Source organism: Botryllus schlosseri, chromosome 1 (assembly GCF_051294905.1).
Source record: "Botryllus schlosseri isolate E-star chromosome 1, Bs_hap1, whole genome shotgun sequence".
NCBI classification, from domain to species: Eukaryota; Metazoa; Chordata; class Ascidiacea; order Stolidobranchia; family Styelidae; genus Botryllus; species Botryllus schlosseri.
Genome location: NC_137236.1, coordinates 38,353,981 through 38,367,279, shown reverse-complemented (window position 1 = coordinate 38,367,279; position 13,299 = coordinate 38,353,981). Strand labels below are relative to the sequence as shown.

General features: G+C 40.9%; 2 protein-coding genes across 3 annotated transcripts in view; both read left to right on the top strand.

Moving 5' to 3' along the window:
• The window catches only part of LOC145436733 (uncharacterized), a 246,599-nt gene that overhangs the window by 155,907 nt on the left and 77,393 nt on the right, over positions 1 to 13,299 (top strand). The window lies entirely within an intron of this gene.
• LOC145436675 (uncharacterized) overlaps positions 1 to 13,299 on the top strand; it is a 339,318-nt gene that overhangs the window by 295,864 nt on the left and 30,155 nt on the right. The gene's annotated exons all lie outside the window — the stretch shown is intronic.

Sequence of the window (13,299 nt, the reverse complement as noted above, 5' to 3'; positions counted from 1 at the left end):
TCGCGTAGTTAGCCCACTTCCTGGTATTTTTGGTGCATGAAATTGGAACTTGCTCAGGACGGCAATACTGGGTTATAAATTGTGTAATGTCATGACCATAATTTAATGCGTAAATCGTGGTCCTATTGTCATTACCTACGCCATTGGCGCAGAGCGTCGTACCGTTGTGATTCAGCGTGAAACTAGAGTGTGTTTGATCAATCAAAGTTGCGTATTGCAGTAAATTTGGTGTATTCCAGATTAGACTTAGTCCGGCTGTTATATATTTTATATATTTAAATCAGGTTCAATTGTTTCCCTTTTGCGATAACAAGCTTAGCTGCTATTTTGACAAAGGATATCATAATAATAAACCATTTTAACTCATATTTATTACTACATTCAATTTTATCCTTTTTATTTACGTTTGTATTTGTGTCTCGTCCTGTCGGGAGTCAATTAAGAAGCTTTAAAGCAGTAGTTCCCAAACTGTGGTACGCATACCAATAGTTGTGCACGGGAGCATCACAAATAATTCTCGAGTGACTTCAGTGGACCAATAATTTCTGCATTGAAAATAAAAGTTTTGAGCAAGACTTCTAATTTCCGGTGTATTCAAGCAATGCTACGCCTTACCGAACCAGATAGTAAAAGTGACACAGGGTAGTTTCATGTCTCCAGTAACTGACGATCTTCAATGTAATAATGAACTGATGCACAAACTATCTAGTATGTTTGATTGCTCGGGGCCTAATTACCTTTCGTGGTTGAATTTAATCATACTTTCAGCCAGGGCTGTGGAGTCGGAGTAGGAGTCGGTGGAGTCGGAGTTTGGCTAATTTTCGCTAGATTGAGTCGGAGTCGGAGTCGGAGTCGTGATAACTATAGTGGCTGGAGTCGGAGTCGTGGAAAAAATACTGACTGGTTTCAGAGTCGGAGTTTGTGAAAATGACCTTGACTTCGACTACGATTCCAACTTCTTATTCATGAAAACATTTGCTTTAAAAGGTATCTTAAAATTACTGACATTACAACTATAATAGGATTTTTATGTACCATCAATCACTGTTATTAGTAACGATAAAGATCAGGGGCGGCGAAAGCGTGTACCGCAGGCCAAATGTGGCCCGCGAGAAGGTTTTGTGTGACCTGCGAGGTAATTCTCGAAATAAGGTAAAACATCAGGTAAAATTGCAAGGCCAAACCAAAATTTGATTAGCCTAACCGCGAAATTTGATGATGACTAAAACACCAGTTTCAACGCATTGGCGTAACCAGGGGCCAGCCACATTCATCGCAAATATTCGTATATGACCATAAAGTGGAATATTCCGTAGCAGATTTATTTGACTTGAAATTATTTTTAGCACTTCACATGATTTATTGTCACATTTCTTGCATTTAGTGTTGGAACCCCTCCTGAAAGCTATAAATACGGGTAATTTACAGAATTGAGTTCAACTATACTCGCAATTAGGAGGTAAAATGTCGTCCAACATGCGACTTCGCTTGTGCGCTCGAAGCGAGATCGTCGGTGATGCAACATTTGCACCAAATGAAAGAGGCATGCTCAAGAAACCGTAGATATTGCTATGTATAAACCGCCAAATAATCCTGTCCTTGCCAAATGGGCTTATTCCTATATAGAGGCGACCCCCAATATATGCAAGTAACATATTCAATGATCAAATTCGCTCAATACCGTTGACAAGATTTCGTGCTTCGCGCGACCAAGGCATGACTGCACAGTTGCACACTGTACAGTTGCACACGGAGTTTTCGTGACATAATTGTTCTCAATTTTAAAGCTTAGTCAGGACTTGTTTTCAATGTTACCTAATTCAGTTCGTTCCTATCGAACGACTAAAAAAAAGTTATCAACATTCAAGTTGCCTGCGCAATGGTTCATAAATCTCATGTGGGCCTTTGGCCGAAAAGGTTGGCCACCCCTGACATAGATAAATTTGTAGATTATTTGCAAATTACAATTCAGTTGCACAGAGGAAGAAAGAAGCAATATGCGTCTTCGATGCAGTCACAGATTGATGCAATTTTTGGAATTATACCGTGATATTGTGACAGAGCAAACATATCGTCTGGTTGTAAAAATTGATGTAAATATAACCAAACGCTCCTTCCCACTTGCCAAATTAAAAATATTTGTAGTGTATCTTAGTTGCTTTGGTCGAACAAATGATTAGGAAAGACTGCAAGTCCTAGTCCTTGAATACTTGAATGAGTGCATGTAGACTAGACATAAGCTATTTGAGTACTTCCTAAATTCCGTTCATGACCAATGACTATTAGTAGTGAGAGTGTGCGTGCTTGCAATCAGTACAGTGTGTAATGAGAAAATTAGTAAGATGCATCTCTGTATTAGTTGCTGACTCATACACAGGAGCAACACTTCGATTGTTTTATCTACATTTTAATTATACAGGATGGGATATATGTCGTGTTTGAATGATTCATACATGTTAGGTTATTAGAGAGTTCATGTTATAAAAACTGATAAAATATGAAAAAGGGAAGGATATTTAGAAAGGCAATTTTTCATGCCTAGTGAATAATTCGGGCTGTGCCACAATGAAACAATTTTACATGCCATCGTTAATCATCTGTTTGCATATGTTTAATGGTTATATGATAGTCATTTACCGTCACTGTGGCATATAATTTTCGAAGTAAAATGGTAACACTGTTGGAGTCGGGGTTGGAGTCGGAGTCGTAGTCGGTAGGTCCAATGACTCAAGAGTCGAAGTCCGTACGTTCCAAGACTCAGGAGTCGGATTCGGAGTCGGAGTTGGTCCATTGAAATGTGTGGAGTCGGAGTCGGTGGTAAGATTTACCGACTCCACAGCCCTGTTTTCAGCGACGGTCACCATTGTGCAGCCGCAAGGCAAAAACACATTCCCATATTCCCAAAAGCTCGCTCGTATAATGCTATAATACCGCGACCGCACTTTTACAAATACATCGAATCTTCGGAACAATTTCCTGTCCTTGGCGTCATTTACTATTTTGGGATTTTCGATTATCAAGCCATGTCACAACCATAACAGCGTACCAGATTTTGCCTTCTCGGCGGACCAATTCTGTAAAACTGACGTCGGTACTAATAACTCGAGACCAAACTTAAACATCAGCTTTCAGAACTTTTAGTTAGTAACCTCTGATGCCGTCCATATGACTAGCGGGTATACGTGAGCTCATTAAAAATGCTTAAAATGGTGCGCGTATACAAAAAGTCTGGGAAGCGCTGCTTTAAAGGATATGAGAACATATATAACGATGAAACTTTTAATTGGAGTATATTTCCAGTATTGTCCCACGAATAAATTGTTAGTGAAATACTTCATTGAAATGGGGTTATGGAGAAATGGTAAAATTTCACTAGGATGCCGTTGGTTGCTAATGTGACGATCTAGTCGGCATCGCCCCGCGGCATTGATTTAACTCGAGTATAAGTAGGCCTGGTGGTACAAACTGTTCAAATGATTACATGTCGTTTGATAATTTTTAACTCATAGTAAACAAATAGTTTGATCTTTCCGAAAAACCACAAAAATGCGATAAAATGAATGGATATAAAGGTTAAATTCCTAACGAATTGTAGTAGCCTTGCAATCAGACACAATCACGGTTACGGGCATGCACCATGCACACTTGATGGGGCATTCGAATATTTTGGAAATGTGAAGTTGCGTGCCAGGAGTCATTACTCAAGTGGGCAGGCTGTTATTTAATTAGCTAGTTTTAATCCAGTGTTCGTTGGATGTACCCGATGGTAGGTGTCACGATGCTGTCAACATTGCCAGCCTGGATTGCTGTAATAATAATAGTGCGGTGTGCTTGCGCCATCTGCTCGAAAAAAATCATATAAGCCTTTAATGCGGTTTCGAAGTTGATTAAAAACATTTGGAGTGCCTACTTTCAGATCATCATGTCAATGCATTGACATGCATCACCGTTCATTCATAACAACAGAGTATATCGTGGATCTTCTAAACCAGACCTGGGTATTGTGCGACGCCACGGGTCAAATGCGGCCGGCGCCGAGATTCGAAGCAGCCCGTGAAAAGCTCCTGTGAATTTATACTACGGAATCTATTTGTAAATGCTAATGCGTTGACAAAACTGTAATGGGCTCTATAATATGAACAAGAAATTGTAGCCTTGTTTGTTTCTTTGTTTGTCTTTTGAGGTATACATGGTGGGTGTCGACTGGTCATTTACACCAGGCCAATTTTCATCATTTTTATTCCGTAGCTATCGACTTGTACCACGGCCCTCTTCTAGGCTTTTCATAAGACACATGCTTACTCGGATGATATGGCGAGTAGGGATTGTAGTCTTGTAACATTGTAGTCTAGTTTATTTATGTACCGCGATTACCTAAGCTGAGTATACGTCGCATGAGTAATCCAGGTTCAAAATAATACCAATATATTAAAGTATGCCGTAACAATTAAAGTTACCAGTCCCCATTTCCAGATTTAAGTTCGAATGATGTTTGTTGGCAGGTTTACGTCTTACGTTTCCAAATCCCAATCGGTAAAATAATGCAACAATGCACGTGTTTGCGGACATCCTCACCCACAAACCATGTTATGTTCAACAATGAAAGATGCGTTTATATACGGGCCTATATTTCAACAAGATTCGGAGCACTACATATTTGTTTACTGAAGTTGGCCGTGAACTGATCTCTTTAGTTGGTGATGAGCACCAAGCAGGCGTCCGTGTTTAAGTAATATGATTTCAGTCGGTAATAATGAGGTTGGCCATGCTTTGAAATACATACGCTCGGCCGATACGGACCACCTAGCGAAGCTAGCAGAGCTATTTGCCAAGCCACACGGTGCTATGGGACGCAGGCTAATTTTAACACGTCCACTTAGCAGCAAGTCATATTTGATGATTTTTGATATACACTATTCCTTTCAGGTATCTGGTAGGTCCTGGCGCATGCCCCCGACGAGTGTCAACAGACAATATTCGTGTTTTTTTTTCAATATGAATATAATATCCAATTGTATACAAGAGTTAAGTATATTTACCAATATAATTCCTGGTCTTAAATAGGTCGCGTAAGCCAGAAACCGTGTTTCCTTCGAACCTCTTTAATCGCTTGTGGTGATAAGCGCCTCTCAGCTATTACAAATAATGATTACAATAATCACCTCTTCTTTGTAAATCGGGAAGTGCGTTATCTCCGATACGGTTCTGTTCCGTCTTAATTTATATCGTGGTGACGTTTCCTCAAGTTGGTATTAAATGAAATATTTTGATCATGCTTTTAACGAGCTCGCGCTTACCGCGTGATTCCGATTGAATTGCCCCCCGGCGACCAGCCCCTGCATGCCAATTAGAGGGAACGTTGCGAAAGGGAAGAATGTGAAATTCGAAGCTTAGCGTCGGCGTCAATATTCTTCTAATGACGCGAGAGATGTTCTGAAGGGTTGATAATAAATCCGATAACAAATATAGCATTCTGCTGAGTTCATGGCTAGTTTTAATGCCAGCACAGCCTCGAGATGCCATTTTATATTTTTATTTTCATATCATTACGACATTACTTATCATGAAATCACTTTGTACATTGTTGAAGGACGCGTAGCATTCCAGTTTTCTTTAACTTCGAAACTGTCACTCCATAGAACTTTCATGATAACTCGTGCGTTCCGTGGAAATATAAAACGTTTTTGTTTGTGTGAAATACATAGGCCTTGTTCCAAAACAGTGGTACCCAAACTTTTTCGATTCATCAATATCTTTTCAAGGTCGACATTGATTTCTCGCCTCTCTGAAAGACGCATGGCATTGAAATTAAAGTGCTTCACTTTCTGGACTACTCTAGCAGTTTTATCTACTTGTCGGTACTCATATATGTATGTATACTGCTGTGTACTTCCACCGTTTTTAGCGTTGAAATACTCACTTTTGCATTCTTAACATTGTGTAGAGCAGGGGTCACCAACCTGGTGCCCGCGAGCACCAGGTAGCCCGCGAGGACCAGATGAGTGGCCCGCGAGCCTGTTCTAAAAGTAGATCGAATAACAGCATATGCCAATATTCGTCAGATTATCACCAGTGAGCTTTTAAATATATTAATTGAGTGATTTAGCTATTGTTGCTTAAATCACACTATAACATGTGACTTAGAAATGACACTACATGTATATAAACACTTAAAATCATGATATCAAATATCCCCAATTACATATAGTATTATACCAACATGTAGTAAAATAACAAGATATCGAAGACGTAGAATAGGCCTACGGCGTACTGCCCATATAGTGTGGCGTCAAAGCTAATGACATTTATCTGTGCTGTAGAAAATTAACATAAATTGTTCACATCAAATATCAAAATGTAAGTGGGCCATGATCAAAGTCAGAGGACGAGAATTAAGCCATGACTATTGAAGTTCGACACACCAAAAGTCGATCAACATGAGAAAGGGTGGTTGAATCACGAAAATAACCGAACCGTCAGATTCACATCACCACTATTGTATGGCCGTTTCGACAGATGATCATGTTAGAATTGGTATCGCAAGGCAGTATCTGTTCTGGTGAACTTCTGGCTGTTGCAAGATTATTCTGCTGTAGATGAATGGTAATACCAACATATGAACAAAGACATTCATAATTGATAACATATTGTAACGGGGCAAAAGTAACAGAGTGTTACGATCGCCCCTGACACGCTCGACCATGATTGGTGTCTCAGTATGGTACCTTCCCGGCGATGCAAGTCCTATTCTTTCCATCACCTCGGTAGACTATAGTAACATTGTTCCAGCTACACATATTACGTTGCAACTACTTGAGGTACTATTCGTCCAGGCAAATTATTCCAGACCAGAAAAATTTTACTCAAGGGTCAAAAATGTCGTTTTTTGCAAATTATTCCGGGGTTTCGCATCGTAGCTCAACGTAACTCCAGGTATAGTAGGAGAGATAACTACTGCATGCGCACTTAAAATATCAAGCTGATTTCTCCATCCTACTAGCGGTGAGGTCGATTGTTACAATTGCCCCTAGTTACATTTGTCCCCGGTCTCCCCTAGCACAACTCCGACTTCACAACTCTACCCTCACCGCAGTCCCAAGGTGACTGTGAGAATCAAGTTGCGAAGTCATACCGCACACACCCGGTCCACATCCATTTGCTTGTCACGACGAATCCCCATTATCGTACATTGACACGAACAAAATATGAGTGATGCAAGAATATTCAGTGATAGGCACTTTCGAAAGACTTGATGTGTAGTCCGGATACTAATACCAATGCAATGTGCCCTCGTGTTAAATTATTCTGAAATTGCTATCGCGGTGTGGTCGGCGGCCGCGCGGCGTGATGAAATATGGTGCCTGATTCCGAATCAAAATATTGAGGGTACGAGTTCATCGGATGTCGCACGGGCAAATCAGATATTGCCTGCACGTCTCTGCAATATATTATTTTACAGAATACATTCCTGCATGACGTGTATAGGCTACTGTACAGGCATTGGCCGCGGTGCATTGCCATTCTGTTATTCTTTTTGAATTACTTTTTCTATTTAAATTTCCATCAAACAGTTTGCGTAGTTTGAATATTCGAGTATCTGTCTTGCACTCATGTACAATTCACCAGGAATGTCTATATCAGAATTGAGTCTGTGCTTTTTGCTGAAATAATCCAATGATCGGTCCGATAAAATTTCTGCGTTTTACGTTAAATCTCACTCCATTGAAAGTCATTGAATTGTAGTCAGACCCTGCCGACGAAAAGAATGGAATTTTGGTTTAGTTTGATATTATCTGACTTATATTCTTGTTGTCGAAAGCCATGTAGGCCTATCATACGATTCTATAATTCGGTACTGCTCTCTTAGGAAATCTTTAACATAATAGATAGAGCAACAGATGGCTCAGATCCACATTTTGTGCAGAGGATAAGAGCAAAACACCGGATACAGAGAATGCATCGCACTTGGATTAATTATCGCTTGCAAGTTATGGGGACTGAAACTCCTTGAATATCATCCCGGTAACTCGGCTCAGTTTTAAAAGCAATGGTGTAAGAAGCACTGGCCTAATAAAGAGAAAACAGTCCGTGCTCTAACTAGGAATGCAGGTCTAAAATGGATCAATGTCGATTTGCGCGGAATATTCTGCCTGATTTTAGCGCTGCGATGAAATCCGTGAAAAAGCTGTTTTGTTCGCTAGCAGAAATAAACGTAGATCATTGAATTCGTCAACAGCAATTCTGCCCTGGGCTGTTCTCGGGAACGCGTTAAAATCTGAAATCGTTTGCCAGATATTTCTGAAGATAAAGAATCAGTTCAGAAGAGGTTTGCGGCGCTACAAAAATGCTATTGATTCCTCGAACTCGATTTATAAATATCAATAGGAAAAACACAAGGTAACAAACAGTTGAAAAATTACTGATATCCGGGAGTATGATCTGTGCTGAACTTTCTATCGAGTGTCTAGGTAGATCAGTAAGTATCCTGAAGACACGTCCATCATATACAGGAATGAATAGAATTCTAGATTCCATTTCCGAATTACATCGTAGAAAGGCCAATGAACATCATTTTCTCGTCACACTATCCTGGTTAAACTACAGCAGTGGCGATATTGACCCCCAGGGGGCGATTTGGTGGTCTAGAAGGCGGAAATAACGAAGGGGACGATAGGGAAGCGAGAACGGACGAAGGGGGAAGTCAAGTCGGAGAAATGACCTTTTTTGTAGTCAACTCACGAAAATTTAGCTGTAAAAGTGTTATTTGGTGGTCGAGCCGAAAAGCTGACCTTTTTTTCGACCGACGACCCGACGTGGTGCTTCATTTCGCAATATTAATATTTTGAGGTTATGTCGGAAGCGTTATTTACCGCAACTGTGAAAATCCTCAGAATGTTCGCCAGAAAGAAAGAGAAGAAAAAGTGCCTGAAAAAACAAGAAAAGTACGAGATTGCTTAAAACCTACTGGCTTTCCGACTCGAAGGTACTTTGACTGCCAAGTTTCTCTTCGAGATTTTGCGGGAGTAAGTTCATAAATAGCGCTGGGCTCCCCGGTGATTCCAGAACTAGAATGTGAATCTAGTATTAATCCTAATACTTCGAGTGCAGAACAGTGGCGTAGCAGCCACTTGGCGGTTCTGGCTCTGCGCCAGGGGCGGCAGGCTCTAAGGGGGTGGCAAAATGAGGCTGCACAGTGAGAGAGAGAGAGAGAGATCTGGTATTCTTTTTCGCCTGCACCATCGAGATGCTTTGACGACGGAGATGCGATACGGACTTTATAGTAAGGTCATCTAGTCTGCATCCCCGTTTTTTCTCCTCCGTGATTGCTGAGCGCCAAGCCCTAGTGAGATAACCACGGATACCAGTTGTCGAGTCTTTGGTCTGGCCCGGTCTGGGATAGAGCCCATGACCTACCGATCAAAAAGCCGAACGCATCGCCATTACACTATCTCGCTCGGCACAGTGTCCGTACACACGGCGGCTAAAAGAAGCGTAATTGGTAGTCCTGTAGCTGGCTGGTGAACTAAAATTTAATCAAACAGGTCTCAATCGAAAGTTAGTGTCGCGCTGATTCCCAAAACACCAATTAATAGGCTATGTTAACATGGCGATGGAACCACTCCAAAATAGCCGTCAAGGCCGATTGTTCGGAGAGTTCGCAGAAAAGGAGAATGCGTGGCGAACAATCAGAATATGCTGGTCTCACTGTTGTTGAAGAAGTTAGACGATCCATGTTTCAAGCTTTGGACACATTTAAACTTGAAGCTGAAACTAGGTTTACCGGCATACACCACTTAAATGATATGTTTGGATTTTTACATTCCTACGCGCTGCTGAAAATCGAAAGTCACAATTTATTCACCATCGCTTTTAGAAGCACTTATGACGACGAGGTCGACTTTCTGGAGTTAGCTGCGAAAATTGTCATGCCTTATACCTTCGAATTTGAGATCATATAAATCAGAAGATTGCTAGCTTTTCGTACTAACCAATATGAGGCCTCTAGGACGAACACAAATCAAGATATGATCATATGATACGCTTACCATATTTTGGAAATCTAAAAAGAGGACACTTTTTGAGAAATTTGCAACTTGCAAAACCGGAGTAGAATTCTCAAAAACCGGTGAATTTTTCCCACTTTGTGATCGGTTGAGAGCTCAAAATACCGTTTTTCTCTCCACATTGCCAGGTAAATGACTGAAAAAAAAATCATCTTTTCACTCAGAGCTAAAATCACCGTTTTTCACTCCGAAATACCCGCCGGAGCTTCACTTCTGTGCTAATTTGCGGCATTTCACTCGCAATTTGCTCTAAATCTGACCTAAAATTTCAAAAGAGAGGACAAAAGGGCGTCCTCCGAGGACACTTTCAAAAAAGTCAAAAAAGAGGAAAAATCCTCTTAAAAGAGGACGTATGGCAAGCCTATCATATGAAGTATTGTTCATATCATTTAAAAAGGGTTAAGAGGCTGGTGCGGAGCAGTGAAACCTCGACTGATCGTAGTGCAATAGCGTTTGATGTTTTACAGTGGCTATAAGTTAATGCAAAGCTACTTGATTCGACTCGTGTCTGAAACTTTATCTGACCATTGTGTTCTCAATTGCGAGCTGTGTGAGGAGCTTCTCAAAGCTCAAACTGTTCAAGTCTCATTTACGGTCTACCATGAATGATGATCGGCTATCAGTTCTATCCATTCTGTCTAAAGAAAGGGACTACGTTCAAAAACTTGAATTTGAGGATATTATCGCTGATTTTGCTTTGAGGCGGCTATTGATTTTCTGTTTGCACAATACATTCGTTCTTTATTTCTTGTCTTTATTATTTTTGGCCTTATCAACGTTGAGACGGTGGGGCTGAGACGCGGCATATTACTTGTAATTATTTTTATTGACGAGACTGCTTGAACATGAATCTATATCGAAATTTGCTGTGTTCTACTTAGGAGGGGGAAGGGCGGCATCTTAGGCGAGAGCCAGGGGCGGTAGCACATGCTGCTACGCCAGTGGTGCAGAATAGTGAGAGATGATTATTTCAAGTACGGAAATTATGCGATCCGTGTCACTAGAGTTAATGTTCTCGCGTAAATTACAGTTTCTATAGACGTTTCCGTAGTGGAGGTCCCGAAACAGCCTTTCGATCGAATCACATAATACGAAACACAGAGTGCAAAGCTACGTATGTTACTGGAAATGATATTTCTGCGAGGTCGTGATCAACGCACAGCATCGTCACAAAGTGCTATGAAATAGGCACGGTAGATAAAATGCCGGAATATATTTGATGATAAGTAGAACTAGAATTATATTCTTTGTGTTAGCATAAAGCAGGGATTTTCAACCCGTTCGACCACGCGGCACCGTCTCAAAGGGCAAATAGTTCTCGGTCCCCTATAGCACTTCGAGTTCCTTGAGTGGAGAGTAGCGTAGTCGTACGTTGCTCAACAATGCTACTAATGTGGACGAGTTAACGTACCGCCACCATATACGATGGAGGCCCGTTTTTTCATTCTTATTAGTAGAACGTTCCGTAGCGCTCGGGGCTTGTATGAGGCTGTCTTACCGTACGTCGTTGTACTCGTATCGTCTTCTGAAAAATAATGAAAGACCTGATCGAGGACCACTCCACTGAGGAGAATGAAAAGAGCGCCCTAGCCTAAAAAAGGATGAAAATCGAACACTGGCATTAGGTGGATGGGGATGCCAAATTGAAAAACGTGTCGACATTCTCCCCATCTGTTCATTGTGCCGCATTGTACATTGCGTGTCTTGAGTGGGTAAAATATATTCACCGATTATGCCACACTCATAATTTGGATTCCTTATTTCTTGGTATATGTCGACTTTGTTTATCACATTTTACCGCGGCACTCCTGAGCAGTCCAATAGTCACCACTGGCTGGCATAAAGGGGATGTAGGGGCTTTTCACATCTTCCATATACTGTTATGGCGTCGTAACGAGTGGTGATGTTCGAATACTTGATTAGACTCGAATCCTAATGCTCGATTAATAATCGTATTACTCAGGTACGCAATTTTCCTCCGCAGTCCCAAATATTATCTTCCGTCTATTAGCCTTGATTCGCCATTTGAAAATATCTATTTGGCTCGCATCGGAATACAGTCAACCGTAGCGTCGGGCTCAGATTGAAACCTGTTGGATTCGGGTTTGTTCGGACTCGATGCACACGGCCTGATTCCACCTCTGGCTTAAGATCAATACATGTGAGCATCATCGGCAGTGAAGAATCGGCAGGACGACACGCCCTGTGACTAGGGCTGGATAAAATTGAGTATCTGAGAGAGTCGATTCCAAATCGAGTGTTGAGTTTCTAGTCGAGTTATGTATTCGAGAATTATTCTTTGTGACGTTATGTGAAGCTGTGGAAAGTTTAAATATGTACCTGCCGTGGGTTGATTACGACTTCATTTTCAATAACTTGTGTACTCGTGTACTGCATGTTTGGTATGCTGCAATGCGACCTATCGAGGCTTCTAGGCCAGTGGTTCTCAACCTGGGGTCCGCGAAGCATTTTCAGGGGGTCCAAGAAACCTCCAAATTTGAAAAATTATTAATAACCAAATCTGTATTTTTAAACTAAAGAAATCACTAGGCAGTTTCGCTTTGTAACATGAAATACTTTACTTTGCAAACTCGTTTTCATTTCCAAATAGCCAATAGCCAACTAATACCAACATATTGCTGCTTAGAGGTGTTTTGCTGAAATTTTGGAAAAAAATTCATGCAAAAATAGATTTTCTCCTGTAATATACATACCCGCTCTTCCAGATGAGCTGCAAAATAGAAATGATCGGGCTTGACGTTATATCTTCATAAAAAATCTGATTCTTGATTTTGGTACCATATATGTTGCGATCATACCCAAAAGTGTCGTCGGAAGCGTCACGTGTTATTATTGTATTCGTCGCCACCTATCTATATGGAAATGGATTCTAGGCACATATTCGGCACATTGATTTTCAAGATACGGCCGCGTATTTCAGGAAATGCAGCTACACAATTCGGTTTAAAATAACAAAAGTGTTCCCTATTTCTACATAACTAGTATGCTGTTATATTCAAGAAAAGTCATTTTATTGCTATTTATCACTAGCCTACAGTTAGCATTTGCACAAGACAGATGACGGTTGCAGGTAATTGAGCTAAATTTGAACTAAAACTTGTGGTCCACGGAAGTTCGTGACGGTTCAAAATGGGGCCGATAAGAGAAAAAGGTTGAGAACCACTGTTCTAGGCACATAGGAAAATTGTATGAAAACTATCATTCTCGTTGATAA